The following is a 20,071-nucleotide window of genomic DNA, read 5'->3' on the forward strand; positions in this document are numbered from 1 at the left end:
AAACACAAAAGAAACTAAATATGAATAAAATGAGGACTCACAACACGTGGTAAGCTTTCTCTCCTGGCTTTGATCTCTTTGATCTCTGGCAAAACGAACATAAAATGCGACAGAAACCAGGGTTGGGTAGGGTTACTTTAACTTGATTACTTTCAATGACTTTTGGATTACTCCAATACTAAATATGCTAATAAAAGACAAAAGAAACTAAATATGAATAAAATGATGACTCACAACACATGGTAAGCTTTCTCTCCTGGCTTTGATCTCCAGCAAAACTAACATCAAATGCGACAGAAACCACGGTTGGGCATGGTTACTTTAACTGGATTACTTTCAATGACTTTTGGATGACTCCAATACCAAATATGCTCATAAAAGCCAAAAGAAACTAAATATGAATAAGAATGACTCACAATACGTGGTAAGCTTTCTCTCCTGGCTTTGATCCCTTTGATCTCCGGCAAAACAGACATCAAATGCGACAGAAACAAAATGAAAATCAATCCAAACAGCTTGCCAACATCATTTTTGCCGTTCTGTGTATTATGTTACTCCCCAAGCCTGCACAAAATGGAGTCATTTTATTCATGAGTCAAAAATGCTTGCCTTGTAAAAACAGAGGATTGCTGACGGACCGAAAACAGGCGAGTGAAAGGACGGAGCTTAAGTCGGACAAGGAACCAATCAGGAAGCCAGCAGCAGTGAAATGAATCAGTCATCATGCCACAAAACGACTAAATGCTGTCAGCATGTTAGGTAAATAGCTTTATTTTGAAATCTAACTGATCTATTTTTCAAAATAGAACGGTCATAAAATGTCATATCCTTTCTCAGGCGATGGGAATCAGCGCCACATTTGCTTATAGTGACCTTTGCACGATTATTCAGCAGTAGATGTGGAGCAAGCCTGACCTTTTACCCAGTCCACGTTTTTTGTTCCCGTTGTGCCAAAAGTGAGTCAGAGGAACACTATCTATCACCGCGGCGTCCAAACCGTTGAGGTTTTTTGTTTTTCCCGACTGCGTGTAAATCACGATGACCGAGCGGGAGTCAAGAGATAAGCAAAAGGAAGTTGAGGAAATCGAAACGCACCCAACCGGGACTCTCAAACAAAGACACCTTGTATCTTCCTTCGGGTAAACGTAGGAATATTAATCATCTTCCAGGTTTAGCCCGAAATCATGAAATAGCGCAGGTTTAGACAAACTTAACTCGTTTTACTTTTGCGTAACTGAAAGAAAATATTTACACCCAATGAAACAAACACGCACTCTTTTTTTCTCAGAGATTAAAAAAAAAAATCAAACCTTTCTTGGTTGTGCCTCCCACTTCCCTTTCTACTTTCATTAGACCTCTGAAAGGAGTAGTACCCACCGTTGTAGGAGATCTTCAGTTTCTTGGCAATTTCTCAGTTATTATTCCTTGTAGTAAGAAGGGACTGACGAGTTGCACACAAATCTTCTCTTTTTCTAGCCATTCTTAATGTGATGCTCAAGATACTTGACTTGCACGAAGGAAAATTTGTTTTATAGGGTCTCTAACCAGCTAAACTGTTTTCAGCTGTGATCACATAATTGCACAGGGTTTTGTAATCAACCGTTTGTACACAATTTACTGCTAAAAATAGGTTGCTCCACCTGTGAAGATATTGCATTAAAAAAACAGACGTTTGCAGCTAAAATATTCCAAGACCATATTAAAAATGTATGGGGTGTATTTCTGATTAGTTTAATGTTATATTAAAAAAAAACATGATTTTCTTTAAAAGACACAAGGACATTTCCAAGCGACCCCAAATTTTGAAACTGTACCGTAGATATATATGTCATGATTACTGATGTGACTCAGCTGTGCCTGCTCTTTTGGCGTTAACTGCCGCGGGTTCTGATTGGCTCCCCATCAGTATTTGAACCCAGTCCTGTCTGTCCCCTTTGGTCAGTCTGTCTGCGAACCCCAGTGAACACTAGGCAAGCCTTTTTCAACCCAGACTCCCACTTGTCCCGTTTTTTGCCCCTGTCTATCCCCGGCTTCGACACGTTTTTGATCCTGACCACGTCTGTTCTCCCGTCATGGCTTGCGACCTCCTTTTGTCCCCGACTACGTCTTCTCTCCTTTTCTGGCTTACGACTCACATCTGAACCCGACCACATTTTTGCTCTGCTGTCCCGGCTACCGAACCGATTTTTCCGTCCCTGACACCGCCATCGCTCGCCACGGAAGTCCCACTTCCGCGTTCAAAGCGACCTGCTCCCCGCGATCACCGGATCGTGTCTACAATCCTTTCCCTTTTTCCCAATAAAACTGTGAGGAACGTTACGCGAGTGGGTTCTGTTTCCGCTCTGGTCACACATTTTCTTTTTGCATGTACTTCTTTTCATAATGGAGGATTACCTATCTATTGATACTTTCACTCAAAAGGACCAGAGCATGCTACCCCCCTTCTTTGTCTTTAAACATTTCCAAGTACTTCTATTTTTCTTGCTCCAAATATTATTTAAACACTTTTGCACTGAACACAATTTTAAAAACATGCCAAAATGTTGCCCGTGTTGTTATTTTATGATAAATCCCTGCATGCGTGCCCATCCCCCTTCCAGCGAGAGCAGGCAAGCTGGTGAAGTTGGGGGAAGGGCGATGGGAGGACGATTCTTTTTCTTCGGGTTCTCCAGAGCTTGCTGACAGCTGCTCCAGGAGGCCCTAGGCCGCTCCCGGCCAATGTTGACTCAATCTGTCCACTTAGTGAAATATTAGAGGAGTCGCCCAAAGGAGGAGAAAAAAAACAAGGACGATATACTATTTGAAGCTCGGCCGATAAAGGAAAATCAAAATACAAGCATTAAAGGAAATCAAAATATAAGCATAGTGTGTTTTTTTAGATGCTGCTGCTTATTGTATGAAACAGTGAGGATATCTGCATGAGGATGTGATGTGCAAGAATTAGAACAAACCGTTCTAGAACAAAACGGTGACTACCCGAACAGGTTGATAACTCAGAGGCCTGCAACCACAACCAGGAGGGGCCAACACGTGATCCTGCTGGGGAGGAAAGACCAATCAGAGTGAGCTAAGGATAAATGCAGTATACACATATCCAATAGAATTATGCTAGAATGTTTTGTTGCTGTGCTATTTGCATAGTGTATAGTATAAATTAATGCTGGGCTACTCGGATGAGAGGTGCGCCTGCTGGGGGGAACAGAGACGCACAAAATTGTATGGAGAGGGACCCGGGACCCAGTTGCTTGTATTAGATTTGTGTGTGTGCCGGCTTCATGATACCTTTCTATTGCAGAACGAACGTGTGTATTGTTGGATGAGTGGCAGTTGGGGAAGGTCAGAAATTGGAGTCAGATTACTCATGTAAGTGTGTATTGATAAAGTAATAATTCCAACACCGATCAGCAGAGGGTCCCAGAAGGCCTTGGTGCTATGGTTACCAAGGCCCCGTGGCTTTGCTTGACCTGTTGTTTGTCATGTAAATAGTTGACCACACCCTAAGTCTTCTACTGGTTTGCTCGGGGCAGAAGAAGTGAATTCTATTACGCCTCTGAAAAGTGATGGGTCCGTCCCAACAGAGATCTATGGGTCCCCAAAATTTAGTGTTATCCAGGTTGACATTGTAAATCGGCGACAAATATATAAATAAATATATAAACCTATATATTCATTCAGTTTTAATCATCACAGTTATTTGGTACTACAAAGCAGTTATCACTTCAGATTTTTTAGTTCACAAAATAATATTGCTGAAATATTAGTCTATATATTCATACAGGGGCAGCACGGCGGCGCAGTGGTTAGCGCATGTGCGGCACAGTTCTGAGGTCGTGGGAACCTCCTGCGTGGGTTCAAATCCAGCTCCCGGCCTTACTGTGCGGAGTTTGTATGTTCTCCCCGTGGGTTTCCTCCGGGCACTCCGGTTTCCTCCCACATTCCAAAAACATGCATTTCAGGTGAATTGGCCGGTCCAAATTGTCCCTAGGTGTGACTGAGCGAGCGAGTTGTCTGTCCCCGTGTGCCCTGCGATTGGCTGGCAACCAGTCCAGGGTGTCCCCTGCCCACTGCCCGATGATTGCTGGGATGGGCTCCAGCACCCCCCCGACCCTACTGAGGATAAGCGGTGCAGCTGATGAGATGAGATATTCATACAGTTTTAATCACTTCAGATTTTTCAGTTCATATATTCTTGGTGGTTTGCTGTCCCGCCACAGTTGTAAGGCCTTCTCAAGGTCCAATTGCAGCAACGGAATTTCCATAGCTAATTTGGGGGGGCCCAAGGCCGAAAGAAGAATCTTTGCTCCTGGGAATCCAGACGGTGAGGTGTTTACACCCAGACAGTCACATACGGAAGAAAGGGCGTCATCTGAAAACCCGAGATAATAAAATGGGAGTGGGTAGTGTTTTCGCTCTCTTGATTTGAATATTTTATCGATAACTCTTCGGGGCTCCTCGGGAAAAAGTCTCTCTTCCTCCTTGCTGTTCGGAATAAAATTTCGGGTGATTCGGCTGATTTGTTTCCTGGTCTTCTGTTTTACAGAGAGATGAGATGAGAGATGATGAGAATTTGGAGTCAGATTATCAATTTGAGTATCGTGATAAAGACTTTCAACCTAACAGACCGAAGCCAGCCAAAAACTTCCCTGAAATGATATTTGGATGTTATGACTGCTAACATAGCCCAAAAATTATTCATTACAAATAAACTTCATTAATAAATTAGCAACCTAAATGTGCTAGAAATCTCTTTGCTTTTAAGTATGTTAACTGATTGACTCTGTGGCCATTTTGAAATAGAAATATTTTTTTACATTGTGTCACTTTTTTCAGCATTTATTTCAACCTTCGGAACGCAATTAGAACCCAATTGCGTAACGTTAACCACAAGTTTTATTGATAGAAAGACGAAGGGCAGCGTCCATGATCCGGTGTCTTGATCCGAATACGGGAGGAGATCTTCCGTAGTGGGAGATGGTGGTGTCAAGGACGGAAAAACAGGTCGATAGCCGAGACAGGAGAGCAAAAAACGTGGTCGGGATCAAAAACGGGTGGTAAGCCGGGACGGGAGAGCACACGTGGTCGGAATAAAAAACAGGTGGAAGACGGAGACAGACGGGGAGATATGGAACGGACGGGTGGAAAAACGGGACAGGCGGCAGTCAGGGTCAAAATGCTTGCCTTGTAACTACAGAGGTTTTCTGACGGGCTGACAACCGTAGAGTGAAAGGAGTGGGTTTGAAAAGGGATAGGGAACCAATCAGGCTGGCGCCAAATGAGCGGGAACAGGTCATGCTAGTCAGTAACCATGACACCAGAAAGGTTTTAAAGACGCAAGAAGAACTAAAACGACGACAAGAACAATCACGATATCAAACGAGGCAATTTGAATTCTTCTCAGGCGGAGAATAACAAATCCAGTTTAGAGCAACAAATATTTAGGTGCGACAAAGACGTTCATTGAGTTTGCATGACACGAATAATCAGAAGCAAATGATCATCTCTTAGCGTCTTATTTTTCTGACCCATTTTTTTTTCCAAATGAGGTCAATATGCTCGTCTGATGCGGGCAGGCTGCTTAACAGTGGGATGAGGAGTTGCACATAATCAGGGAAACAAAGCCGGCAGAAGAAGAAACCGATACAAATAGTAACAAAAGAATAATATAAAAAAAAAAAAGAAAACTGCTGCGGGTTCTGATTGGCTCAGTATTTGAACCCAGTCCTGTCTGTCCCCTTTTGTCAGTTCGTCTGAGAACCTCTGTGTGTACAAGGCAAGCCTTTTTTGACCCTGACTCACGCCCGTCCTGTTTTTGCTCCCGTTTGTCTCCTGACCACGTCTGCTCTACCGTCCCGGCTTACGACCCATTTTTGGCTAGGTTGGAAAATGCGAGGAATGGCATGATTTCTGATGTGACTCAGCTGTGCACGTCTGTCTCCGGCTACGACCCGTTTATGCTCCTGACCACGTCTCTTCTCCTTCTTTTTGTCCCCGACTACGTCTATTCCTCCGTCCTAGCTTACGACTCGTTTCCGACTCCGACCACGCTTTGCTCTCCCAGTCCCGGCTACCGAGCAGTTTTTCCGTCCCTGGCACCGCCATCGCTCGCTACAGAAGATCCACTTCCGTGTTCAAATCCCAATCCGAGGGCGAGAGCGACTTGCTTCCCGCGTTCAGCGAATACCGGATCGTGGGCGCAGCCCTTCCTCTTTCTTTCAATAAAACTTGTGGTAAACGTTACGTGATTGGGTCTACCCTTTGTGCTGGTCCTGACAAAAAGTAGCAAAAAACACAAAAAATTTGACCAAGGCCAACCCAAATGCCCAAACACAAAAAAAGTTTAGCACCTCGGCACCCAAGTCGGTCATGCTTTCGTCTCTCCAGATGAAACGGAACACGAGAAAGCGGCCATGTTACTCGGGTCAGGGTGACACAACACACTCTTCTGTTCAACAGCAGGGCCCGACCGCTTTCATCGGTTTACCCCTGCCGCATCATACGGGTGCCCTGCCCATCCCTTACAACAGGGGTGTCGAACTCATTTGAACTCGGGGGCCACACGATAGAACAAACATTCTGTCGGGGGCCGGACTAGTAGATTAAAGAGAAAGAAAAAGAGAGATAAAAAAATAAGAGGAAGAGGAAGGGAAAAAAAGAGAGAGGGCGGGACAAAGAAAGAGAGAGAGGGAGAGAGCGTGAGAAACAAAAGAGATAAAAAGAGAAGTCATGAGAGAAAGGGAAAGAAAGCGCGAAGGGTAGGAAGAGAGAAAGAGAAGAGAGAAAAGAAAAAAAGGAAGTTGGAGCAAAAGAAGTTAAAAAGACAGAGAGAGAAAGACACAAACAGCAACAAAGGAAGAGAAAAAGAGAGACACAGAGAGTGAAAGAGACGGAGACAGAGACACAGAGTGGGAGAAAATGGGGGGAAAAGAGAGAGAGAGAAATATATACAAGTACAGTGTCTTTGTCCGAGGCACCTTTCTTTGGCAACATCAAGTTGACATATTTCAACCTGCAGCTTGTTTTTCTCTTGTGCTTCTCTGAGTGTTGTCTCGCGGGCCAGGTTCATTCCCTTAGCGGGCCTGATCTGGCCCGCGGGCCCTGTTTGACACCTGTGCCTTACAACGTGTCCTTTGTGAAATTGCAGATGAAAAATAGTTTTAAATATACAGGGAGTGCAGAATTATTAGGCAAGTTGTATTTTTGAGGATTAATTTTATTATTGAACAACAACCATGTTCTTAATGAACCCAAAAGTCTCATTAATATCAAAGCTGAATATTTTGGAAGTTGGAGTGGGGCTTTTTTAGTTTTAGCTATTTTAGGAGGATATCTGTGGGTGCAGGTGACTATTACTGTGCATAATTATTAGGCAACTTAACAAAAAACAAATGTATACCCATTTCAATTATTTATTTTCATCAGGGAAACCAATATAACAGCTCAACATTCACAAATATACATTTCTGACATTCAAAAACAAAACAAAAACAAATCAGTGACCAATATAGCCACCTTTCTTTGCAAGGACACTCAAAAGCCTGCCCTCCATGGATTCTGTCAGTGCTTTGATCTGTTCACGATCAACATTGCGTGCAGCAGCAACCACAGCCTCCCAGACACTGTTCAGAGAGGTGTACTGTTTTCCCTCCTTGTAAATCTCACATTTGATGAGTGACCACAGGTTCTCTATGGGGTTCAGATTAGGTGAACAAGGAGGCCATGTCATTAGTTTTTCTTCTTTTAGACCCTTTCTTGCCAGCCACGCTGTGGAGTACTTGGATGCGTGTGATGGAGCGTTCTCCTGCATGAAAATCATGTTTTTCTTGAAGGATGCGGACTTCTTCCTGTACCACTGCTTGAAGAAGGTGTCTTCCAGAAACTGGCAGTAGGACTGGGAGTTGAGCTTGAGTCCATCCTCAACCCGAAAAGGCCCCACAAGCTCATCTTTGATGATACCAGCCCATACCAGTACCCCACCTCCACCTTGCTGGCGTCTGAGGCGGACTGGAGCTCTCTGCCCTTTACCGATCCAGCCACGGGCCCATCCATCTGGCTCATCAAGACTCACTCTCATTTCATCAGTCCATAAAACCTTAGAAAAATCCGTCTTGAGATTTTTCTTGGCCCAGTCTTGACGTTTCAGCTTGTGTGTCTTGTTCAGTGGTGGTCGTTTTTCAGCCTTTCTTACCTTGGCCATGTCTCTGAGTATTGCACACCTTGTGCTTTTGGGCACTCCAGTGATGTTGCAGCTCTGAAATATGGCAAAACTGGTGGCAAGTGGCATCTTGGCAGTTGTAGGCTTGACTTTTCTCAGTTCACTAGCAGTTATTTTGCGCCTTGGTTTTTCTACACGCTTCTTGCGACCCTGTTGACTATTTTGAATGTAACGCTTGATTGTTCGATGATCACGCTTCAGAAGCTTGGCAATTTTAAGAGTGCTGCATCCCTCTGCAAGATATCTCACTATTTTTGACTTTTCAGAGCCTGTCAAGTCCCTCTTCTGACCCATTTTGCCAAAGGAAAGGAAGTTGCCTAATAATTATGCACACCTGATATAGGGTGTTGATGTCATTAGAACACACCCCTTCTCATTACAGAGATGCACATCACCTGATATGCTTAATTGGTAGTAGGCTTTCGAGCCTATACAGCTTGGAGTAAGACAACATGCATAAAGAGGATGATGTGGTCAAAATACTCATTTGCCTAATAATTCTGCACTCCCTGTATTTTTTCCTATTAAAAATGATCATAATTGATTTTACCATTGTATTTTTTTGTTTTTTCGAAAATAAAACTGTCTCGATCAGGTACGCCACCTTTCCCTAAAGGGCGCCAACAGGGTTTGGAACTGGACACACCCGACCGTGCCCAATCACCGCTCCTCTGATCCTTATTATATAAAAGCCTTTATATTGACTTGGGACAGGACACTGGGCCCAGGTCATTGATGTCATTTCCATCCAGTCTTCTATAATTATGTCAGGTTTGGTTTTTGTTTCTGGTTTGAACACTTTGGTAGTTGTTTTGAGACCTGGTTTGTTTTTGTATGTTGTTCCTAGTTTTCCCTAATTGGCCTTCCTCCTATTTAAGCACGTCATTCTCGTTCACTCATGGTCAGTGTGTCAGCGAACCTCAGCACATGCAAGGCAAGCACTTTTGGCTCCCGTTATGGTCCCGACCTGTTTCCTGTATCAATTCCGGATCCAAGCTCCGTTCTCCTGTCCCGACTACTCGTATCCTGATTCTGTTCCCTGTATTGATCTCCGATCCAAGCTCCGTTCTCCTGTCCCGGCTACCCGTATCCTGATTCTGTTTCCTGTGTCGATCTCCGATCTAAGCTCTGTTCTCCTGTCCCGGTTACCCCGTATCCTGCCTGATTCCGTTTCCTGTATCAATCCCCGATCCAAGCTTCGTTCTCCTGTCTCTGTTCTCTTCTTGGAGTGAATCTTTGTTAAAAAAAGAAAAAGTAATCGGGTAATAATGACAATTTGGTGTCAAAAAAGTTGCGTCCCAGGGACGCACGTTGATTTGAGACAATGCGTTCCCAGCAAAAATGATGCGTCTAGGACGCAGGGACGCGGGCACACTGCAATAGAAGAATAGAAAAATTTTGTTTAAATGTCAAATAATATATTTATATTTTTTGATCGGGCTTATACAAATTCCGTCCAGTCCGTGCCACTAGAAGGTTTCTCTAAAACCAGTTCTCTGTAAGCAAGCAGATGAACCCCGGTTCTCACGTTACACCCGACCACCCACGCCGGCCAATCCAGGAAGGTAGTTGTGTCTTTTGAACGTCCCCTTCGGGTGTCCTTCCTGGCTTTTTGCCTCCCAGACCTTCCACTCGACAATCTCCTCGGGCTTCGGCTAAAGCTAATTATGGCTGCCGCTCGCATGAAAGCATGTCATTAGGAGTAATTGCGCGCAGCATCCCCTCTGCCGTTTACGCTTTTATCGGCGGGGGAAGAAGTCAAGGTTGCCGCGTGCAAACCCAAGCAGGAAATGACTTGCCTATTCTTGGGAATTTAATATCAAAAAGTACCGTTTACCAAATTGTTCGGATGAGTTATCTGACTCCATTAACCAAACACAACCTACATTCACCCAACAATGCACGCTCCTTTCTTGAAGGAAAAGATGGCTGACATTTCCACACAGGGGCAGGGACATACCGTAAATTTCGGACTATAAGCCGCTACTTTTTCCTAACTTTCAACCCTGCGGCTTATTCAGTGATGCGGCCAATTGATGTCATTTTTCTAACGGCCGAAAGCGGCGCTCGAGTGTTGCTACCATTAACTGCCCTGTCAAAGCTATATTATTATTATTATTAAAGCTTTGAAAACTCTGTAGGTGTACAGTCTTTCTTTGTAAATATGTGGAACCCACGTATAATATGTATTTGCAACTGTATATTTTTGTAATGTATTTATTTTAGACACTTATTCTGATATGTTTTGCACGGGTGAACGAAAAATGAGGGGCGGAACAAACGCGGGGTGCCGAGTTTAAGTGGGGACCGCTAAAGGTGAGGGACAGACAAGGAAAGAAGAGGGGGTAAAAAGTTGGTTAAAGAAAAAGGAGTTGCGTGAGTAAATGTGTTCATCTGATATATTTTTCCCACCCTTACCTTTGGAAATATACACTTTTTTCCTTGGATTACTTTCAACGGGGCCCGGACTCTGCAGGTCTGCATCAAACCTTAAGTACCGGTATCATTTTCCGTTTATTTTGCCGGCTGTGATTTTTGGACTGTGGACTTTAATGAAGGACATTTAGTTTCAATCGCGGGACTTGAAGTCGGGTTTGGGTTAATTTTGTGTTTGTGTTACATGTTCAAATGTGGGGGCATGCGGCTTATATACAGGTGCGGCTTGTGTATGTACAAAATCGGTTTACCTCTTAAAATGTGGTGGGTGCGGCTTATGCGCTCTATTGTCCGGAATTTACGGTAATTTCATTAACAATTTAATTAAGTGTACTCCATCGAAAACGGCCGAATTAGTGTCATTGGCAACTGTGGGAAGCCTTTTTCTCAAGTCCTTTAGCTTTCTCCTATTGGCCATCTTCCCCTGGCGTGCCGACTCCTCCCATGGGTGCGCCAAGGAAGCCCCCTGGGCTTCAACATCTCGAAGAAGAGTCCCGATGTCTGGGGTACTCAAAACAACACTAAGCGTTTCTACGTCATCAGGGCCTTTCTGCGTCTGGATGTGCTGATGGTCTTATCAGCCGTACGTCCCGTTCCTGCCGTTCCTGTAAACAACTTTTTCCACCAGGGTGCCCTGACCTCGCACCACAGCCCAGTCAGTGAATATCTCATTTCATCTCGTTAGCTGCACCGCTTATCCTCAGTAGGGTCGCGGGGGTGCTGGAGCCCATCCCAGCAATCATCAGGCAGTTGGCAGGGGACACCCTGAACTGGTTGCCAGCCAATCGCAGGGCACACAGGGACAGACAACTCGCTCGCTCATTCACATCTAGGGACAATTTGGACCGGCCAATCCACCTGAAATGCATGTCTTTGGAATGTGGGAGGAAATCGGAGTGCCTGGAGGAAACCCACGCAAGCACGGGGAGAACATACAAACTCCGCACAGTAAGTCCAGTAGCTGGATTTGAACCCACACAGGAGGTTCCCAAGACCTTAGAACTGTGCTGCACACGCGCTAACCACTGCGCCGCCGAGCTTGCATTCATTGAATATCTTTTGCATTAAATGTAATTTTTATTCAATTGTATAAAATCCTTTATAGTCCAATGTATAAAATCCTTCACTATAAATATATCTACTATCGCGTTTTTTACGGAACTGCTTGTGAACTAGGCCACATCACAGACGGGGATTTGCTTGTTGTGTATAAGCACACGGATGTTTTAATACAAACAGTGCCGGAGCGATGGAAGAACAGGTTCAGAGAGGATCACTTTAATGCGGCAGGCTCCAAAAAAGTTTCATTGAGCGATTATCAGCTGTAGGGAAAGAGACTGTTTCTTCCCTAGGGACATCACCACCCTAAACAAGAGCGCATGAATAAAAAATATACATCTTCCCAGCTCCCTTGAAAAAATGTGTACCGTATTTTCCGCACTATAAGGCGCACCGGGTTATAGGGCGCACCCCGAAAAAATAGTTTTTGGTCCTATATTTGACTTACATAAGACGCACCGGATTATAAGGCGCTACAATGGGAACGTGGACAAAACAGTCAGATAGTTCAGTCAAACTTCTTACCCCCTTAACATTCCGAAAGCTTGCAAAGAAGCAAATACGTGTCGTAGACACGTGCGGACGCGGTGTCGGTACGATGTCACTCAAATGCGTCGTTCCAAATATCATTCGGAAGGTTAAAGTCTTGGGATTCAAGAAATGCCGACCATTCCTTACTTTCTATTTTCTTTTTCGCTCGCAACTTTACTGTGCATATGACAATAAACACTTGGAATTGAGTTTAATTTTAAAATAGAGACTCCATTCCATCCATTATCTGCACCGCTTATCACAGAAACATCGAGTTCAGTCTGAAACAAGATACAGGGAAAATATATAGCCGGAGTAGCTCACCGAAGTCGTTGTGTTCAATAATAATGTGCAGCCATGGTCCTCTTATATCCGTGAGTGTAGTAAATCCAGGAGAATAAAATATTTACAAATACAGAATAGTAAAAAATGCTTTCTCTATGCCGTCAACCACGTGCTATTCACATTCATCTTTTTCGGCCAATTGCAGGCTTTGTTTTGCCGCTTAAGCCTATGCCAGCCTGTAAATGATTAAAAGGATCCGCCTCTTGACCTCCGAATAACTTTAGCCAATAGTGATCGATTCAACTGATGATTGACACATCTTTTTCGGCCAATTGCAGGCTTTGTTTTGCCGCTTAGGCCTATGCCAGCCTGTAAATGATAAAAAGGATCCGCCCCTTGACCTCCGAATAACTTTAGCCAATTGTGATCGATTCAAATGATGATTGACACATTGGTTAGCCAATGAAACGCCGGTAAATAAATCCCAGCATACACCGCGGACTACTTGGCGTTCGGGGGAAAATCTAGTCGGCGGCTGCTCGCCTTAGTTGCAAGACTTTGCGACTTAATATTGATCCATATATAAGGCGCACTGTATTATAAGGCGCATGGTCAGCTTTTGAAAAAAATTAAGACTTTTAGGTGCGCCTTATAGTGCGGAAAATACGGTACTTGTATACATATTAGCCAATTGCTCCCCTTATCAATGATTGCATTCAACTCATAAGTGATGCTAAACCTTACAGACACAATGTGGCACCTATTTACTCACAACAAGACAAACAAAGATAACTTGCGTCAACAGGTAAGCTACACTAACAATTCTTTCAACAACTTAGTATTGCTTATCATACATACCAGTATATATATATATATATATATATATATATACATATATAATGTCATGATTACTGATGTGACTCAGCTGTGCCCGCTTATTTGGCGCCAACTACCACGGGTTCTGATTGGCTCCCTGTCAGTATGTTGAACCCAGTCCTGTCTGTCCCCTTTTGGTCAGTCCGTCTGCGAAGCTCAGTGAACACGAGGCAAGCCTTTTTCGACCACCAATAACCACAAGACAAAACGACGCATCTGTGTTGCAATCTGGCACTATACTTCACAGTATGGTTGCCCTGGCGCTGTCGTCTAGAAAAAAATAGGAATAACATTTTACGTGACGCAGTCTGTAAGGTATATTAGATCTAGTTATTTGTAATTTCCTCAATTACTCACGTTACAAATGGCTCTGATGGAATATACTTGCTTTCATAGTTTTTTCTTACTTGTTCTCTATTTTTCTACTCTTTTATATGATTCTGTTTAAAAACACACATACTTTCAGTCTTTATTTTGACGGGTACAGGAAACTCATCGTGGTATGTTTTTACAACTGCTTGACTTCTTCTAAATAAAAACAATCGCGTTACTGGGCCACGGTGAGAAAGAGGAGTCATTCAAAGGAGTGGGTCCGTTTTTCTCCCCCCGGTAACTGGGGGCCTCCTGTTGATATCAAACCTGCATCTTCCTTGACTCTCATATCAGCCAGAGATTAATATCCCAAATCAATCTGTCACAGTCCTCAGTCGTGTTCTTTTTCAGCACAGTAGTCGATATGTGCTCGTTTTCGGCAGCCGAAAGTATCAAAGCGAAATTCTCAACACGGTAGGCTTTAAGCTTAAAATATAATAAATGGACATAAATTAGTTCGTTTTTTATGACTGTCCCAAGACAAAAATTGAATTTGGTTCTTAAATTTGAGCATGCGGCTTTTAATCGTGTTTGCTCCTAAGTCCAATATTTACAGTATTTAACTCATCCTATCGTAATGTTTGTAACTTTTTTTGCTGTTGTTTGTTTTCACCCTTTAAGGTGACAGTTCTGTGCTTTGAAGTCAGTCTGCATGTGCACGTGAACGGTGTGAGTTACGACCAACAGTAGTTCTTGTGTGAATGTTATTTTCTTATTAAATTGAGGGGCAACACTGTCTCATCTCATTTCATCTCATTAGCTGCAACGCTTATCCTCAGTAGGGTCGCGGGGGTGCTGGAGCCCATCCCAGCAATCATCGGGCAGTGGGCAGGGGACACCCCGAACTGGTTGCCAGCCAATCGCAGGGCACACGGGGACAGACAACTCGCTCGCCCATTCACACCTAGGGACAATTTGGACCGGCCAATCCACCTGAAATGCATGTCTTTGGAATGTGGGAGGAAACCGGAGTGCCCGGAGAAAACCCACGCAAACACGGGGAGAACATACAAACTCCGCACAGTAGGTCCGGTAGCTGGATTTGAACCCACACAGGAGGTTCCCAAGACCTTTGAACTGTGCCGCACACGCGCTAACCACTGCGCCGCCGTGCTGCCCGGGCAACACTGTAGCACTACTAAATTCATGGGCCTCTAAGAAATGAAACGCCGGGCCGGATCTGGCCCCTAAGCCTACAGTTTGAAGCGGCAGCTGGTGCATTCGTCCCGGAATTTATTCGAAAAGAAATCAGTAAGCTCGCACAGTCAGCTATTCCTTTGAATGCCTTTCATCCACACCTCTGAATCAAATCTAATCTGGCCATCTGAGTGCGGCAGATAAAGTTGGAATGTTGCCCGAGGGGGAACAAACAGTGGCGGCCATTTTGTCCTCGAGCTGTGGCCAAACTCAACGATTGTAAATGTTTTTTTTTCCACTCGCCGTCGAAGCTCGTCTCCCGGGAAACCGTTTTGACCTCGGTTGTACGGATCTACAACAAACCGGAAACACACCTCGGAGCCAAGCATCGCCTGCAGCAAGATTGGCACCGAGTCTAGAACTGAACAAACAGTAAAAATACACACATATGCAAAACCAGGTGGGGGTTTTAAACAGGTTTTCACGAAGTACCTCAACCTGGACATGTCGGAACCAATGTTCCCTCTAAACTGCGCGCGTGCGCACTGCCCGCACAGTCTCAGCGCACAAGAAAATCGAGCCAGCGCACAAAAATCAGGGCTCGAAATTGCTAATTAAGAAGCCAATTAAGTCAAAGTTAGAGTGCATGAAGGTTAAAATACACGGGTTCTCCTGACGCTGTTTTCTAAATGCGGTATTTTGAAGTCAAGGTCGAAGTAGAACGAAGTTGAGTCAAGTCAGTAGAGTTTTTCGAGAACCGGCTTCTTCGGCTCGGCTCACTAAAGAGAACCGGCTCTTTCGGGTCCCAAACGGCTCTTCGGGTTGTTTTTGCTTCTTTAATCCCTACACGACCAAATATTATGTAAAATTGTGCACAAAATGACTAAAAGGAAGGGGGGAAATAGAACAAAAAAAGAAAAAAATACCAAAATGAAAGAGTAGTGAAAAGCTGAGGAAAAAAATAAACAAAAGGAAGAGAAAAAAAAGAAGGAAAAATTTAGAAAAAAGCCAGAAAAAAAGAAAGGAAAAAAAGTAAATAGAGAACAAAAAGAAAAAAGTAACAGCTAGGAAAAAATAAACACAATGAGGTTTTTTTAAAGGAATTAAAATTTTTTTTGTGTTGCATTCAAATAATTACCAATGATACCAAGTCAATCTTGTTGCCAACATTGTACTTCCACTAAAAAATGTGATTAAAATGTTATTATGCGACAAAAGATACCAGGAAAAAAAAGAAATGGAAATCTTGTGAAAGAATTGTTGTAAAAACAAATGATGTTTGTAGGCCGTACAATCATTGCAATAATACATGAGTCAATTCATTCAAAAGTGAAAAATAATCTTGCATTGCCGGAAACTCAGCAAAATGTAAGTTTTGGACATGTTTGATAATGACTTAGTTGCCACACTTGGGATTGCTGTTGCTCACTGTTGTTTCAAGCGTTGCTCATCGACTTTGTGTGAACGCTCAGATCCGTAAGGAAAATTACAGGGAACGTTGGTCGGAACCTTTATTCAAGAAATATGGAATCATTTTGCGATGATTTAGGATGTGTACACCGCTCGTCCGTGTTACATGTCGAAGTGTCCTTGGGTAAGACACTGAACCCCTAATACCCCCAATAAGCAGGTTAGCGCCTTACATGGCTGCACGGCCGCTATTGGGAAATGTGGAGCACATTGTAAAGTGCTTTGGGAAGTCATTGACTTGAAAAGCGCTATATAAATGCAGATCATTTCATTTCATTATCAATGATGTTGCATGCTAATAGTCGCTTAATTTTTTTGTCATTTGATTTTGTGTTGCTACTACGTTAGCTAGCAAATGTTTTCGGTGGTGAGAGGCTAAAAAAACTGCAAACACATTGTTTGTGTTGATCACAATGGTTGATACTAAAATACAGTGGCTTGCGAAACTAATTGGCCCCCTTGGACTTTGTGAGCTTTTGCAATATTTCCGACTTCAAACATCAAGATATAAAACTGTCATTTCTTGTGAAGCATCAACAATAAGTGGGACACAATCATGAAGTGGAACACACTTTATTAGATCTTTTTAACTTTTTTTTAACAAATAAAAAATGAAAAAGTGGGTGTGCAAAAGGATTTAGCCCCCATTGAGTTAATACTTTGTAGCACCACCTTTTGCTGCGATGACAGCTGCAAATCGCTTGAGGTATTTCTCTATCAGTTTTGCACATCCACAAAATGATATTTTTGCCCATTCCTCCTTGCAAAACAGCTCAGGCTCAGTGAGGTTGGATGGAAAGCGTTTGTGATCAGCGGTTTTCAGGTCTTTCCACAGATTCTCAATTGGATTGAGCTCTGGACTTTGACTTGGCCATTCTAACACCTTGATATGTTTTTTGGTGAACCATTCTATTTTGGTGAACTGGGTGGATTTGCAGTGGTCTGTTACTCCTTCCATTTCATTTTATTGCTTGCACAGTGCTCCTTGGGATGTTTAAAGCTTGGGAAATCTTTTTGTATCTGAATCCAGCTTTAAACTTTTCCACAACAGTATCTCAGACCTACCTGGTGTGTTCTCCATGATGCTCTCTCCGCTTTAAACAGACCTCTGAGACGATCACAGTGCAAGTGCATTTATACAGAGACTTGATGACACACGGGTGGATTCCATTTATCATCAGTCATTTAGATCAACATTGAATCATTCAGAGATACTCACTGAGCATCTGCACAGAGTTTGGTGCACTGAAAGTAAAGAGGCTGAATCATTTTGCACACCCACTTTTTTGTTTTTTATTTGTTAAAAAAGTTCAAAATATCCATAAAAGTGTGTTCTAGTTAATGATTGTGTCCTGCTTATTGTTGATGATTCACAAGAAACTACAGTTTTATGACTTTATGTTTGAAGTCTGAAAAGTGGCACAAGGTTACAAAGTTTAAGGGGGCCAAATAGTTTTGCAAGCCACTGTATTTTCTAGATGGTTACTGATACCATATAGACAGGGTTGGGTAGGGTTACTTTAACTGGATTACTTTCAATGACTTTTGGATGACGCCAATACCAAATATGCTCATAAAAGACAAAAGAAACTAAATATGAATAAAATGATGACTCACAACACGTGGTAAGCTTTCTCTCCTGGCTTTGATCTCTGGCAAAACGAACATAAAATTCAGCAGAAACAAAATGAAAATCAATCCAAACAACGTGCCGACATCATTTTTGCCGTTCCGTGTGTTCCGTTACTCCTCAAGCCTGCACAAAATGGAGTCATTTTATTCATTTTTAGTTTCTTTGGTCTTTTATTAGCATATTTGGTAGTGGAGTAATCCAAAAGTAGTTGAAAGTAATCAAGTTTAAGTAACCCTACCCAACCCTGCATATAGAGATACCATTAGTTCACAAAATTACCTTTCTTTTGCAAGACATATTGTAATCCAGGGGGTGGGAAAGCACATGTTAAAATGGGTGGCTACTCGTCAGATATTTGCTTTTTTATTTTTTTTGCAGTGCACTTGAAATATTATTTATCGGTCCATATTTAGGAGTATCTGATTTTTAGTAGGAACAAATCTCCGGTGGGTATTCACCAAGTCCAGGGTTGAACTCTGGCGGAACGTAAAAGATAATTGTGAGGACACGTGGCCAAAAGCCAAAATGTAACGTAAATCTAAAAGGTGCTTTGCGGAATCTCACATTTACTTTTGGCATTATGCAACTTTCACCGATCCATTGATAAGTACAATATTTAAAAACTGGTGTATGACAACAAATTAAATAGAAAGATAGCTGAGTCTTTTTACGTTGCTCTGTGAAGTAGCTCAGTAGCCATTCCTCAGGGATGTGATTGAGGTGAGGAGAAAAAAGTCCGAAACCTAGCCAGGGGTTTGGGGGCCACAGCCCCCCCCCCGAGGGGCCCAGGGCGGAGCCCGGTGGGGGGGCGCAGGATTAGAGAGAGATGGACACATTCGAGCCCAATCAAATTTCAGTATACTGAATCCCGTGTCACCCCGACATTGTATGAGGAAATGTTGCCCCTACTCAAGTGATTTGAAAATAAAAGTACGCTTTATGAATCAATAAGTGAAGTATACATACTATCTTAAACTTAAAATACGTAAACTATGGAAAAAGTGAAAGGGAAAAAGTCGGAATTCCGACTATAGTCGGAAAAATCACATCCCTGATTCCTAAGTCCTGTCAGAACTAAAGAACCTTATAGGGTGATCAAATGTCAAAATCCTCAAACTTCCATTTAACGCTTCATTAAAGAAAAACTTTTGTATTTCCTTGGCATGTATAGCAAAAACTCTTAAAAGCTACATGCGTCCGACTGAAACCATATCGCCGTTTTGACCGTTCCAACATTGCGGATGTAATCAAAATCTGAAACCTGCCTCAATGACACCCTGAATAGCAACCATCCTGAAGGGAGAGTTGCATGACAAGAGAACGAGTCACAGATAGGAAACAAGAGCTACCGTGCCATGGTGGAGTGTACAAAATCCTCTGATCAAGTGATAAAGGACACTTTAGGAAACCTGAACACAAAAACCAGAACAGTATAAAGGAGTTACAGGAAGATACAGGAAAGGCAAAATGGAAGGCCCCTAGTCACACCTTAAAAAGACCAGTGTGTGTAATCGGACCCCTGCAAACTGCTGTGTTGTGTTTAAAACCGAAATTGCCGAAGGAAGAATAGAAACTGCGGGGATGCAAAATGACCAAACCTTATCCGCATTAGGGTCTCAGGGATGCTGGAGCCCACCTTAGTAATGGTTAGATATAAAATGGACAAGTACTGACTACTTAGGTAGGAACGGGCAAGTTCTATAAAGACAGACTAAAAACCACAAATAAACACACGCTCAAATACAAATAAAAAATAAATAAAAGAAAGCGGAGCAATGATGCTATGGGAAATGATCACGGATCATATACAGGAGGGGTGTCAGACTCCTTTTCAACAGGGGCCACCTCAGCGTCGTGATTGTCATCAAAGGGCCTGATGTAACCAATTGTTAATGTAAAGTTATACAACTCCCAAAAATATTGTTGTTTTGAAAAAGAAATAGCTTCATTTATGTTATTAACCAAAAATAAGAAAATCGTTTTAGAGAACACTTCTTTCTCATTTCCACTCTTTGACATTGATAAAACCCTGCAGTGTAGATGCACAGAGCCCTCAGCGA

The sequence above is a fragment of the Urocampus carinirostris genome, chromosome 13 (genome assembly GCF_059441175.1).
Source record: "Urocampus carinirostris isolate Australia breed hairy pipefish chromosome 13, RoL_Ucar_1.0, whole genome shotgun sequence".
In the NCBI taxonomy this organism is placed as follows: Eukaryota; Metazoa; Chordata; class Actinopteri; order Syngnathiformes; family Syngnathidae; genus Urocampus; species Urocampus carinirostris.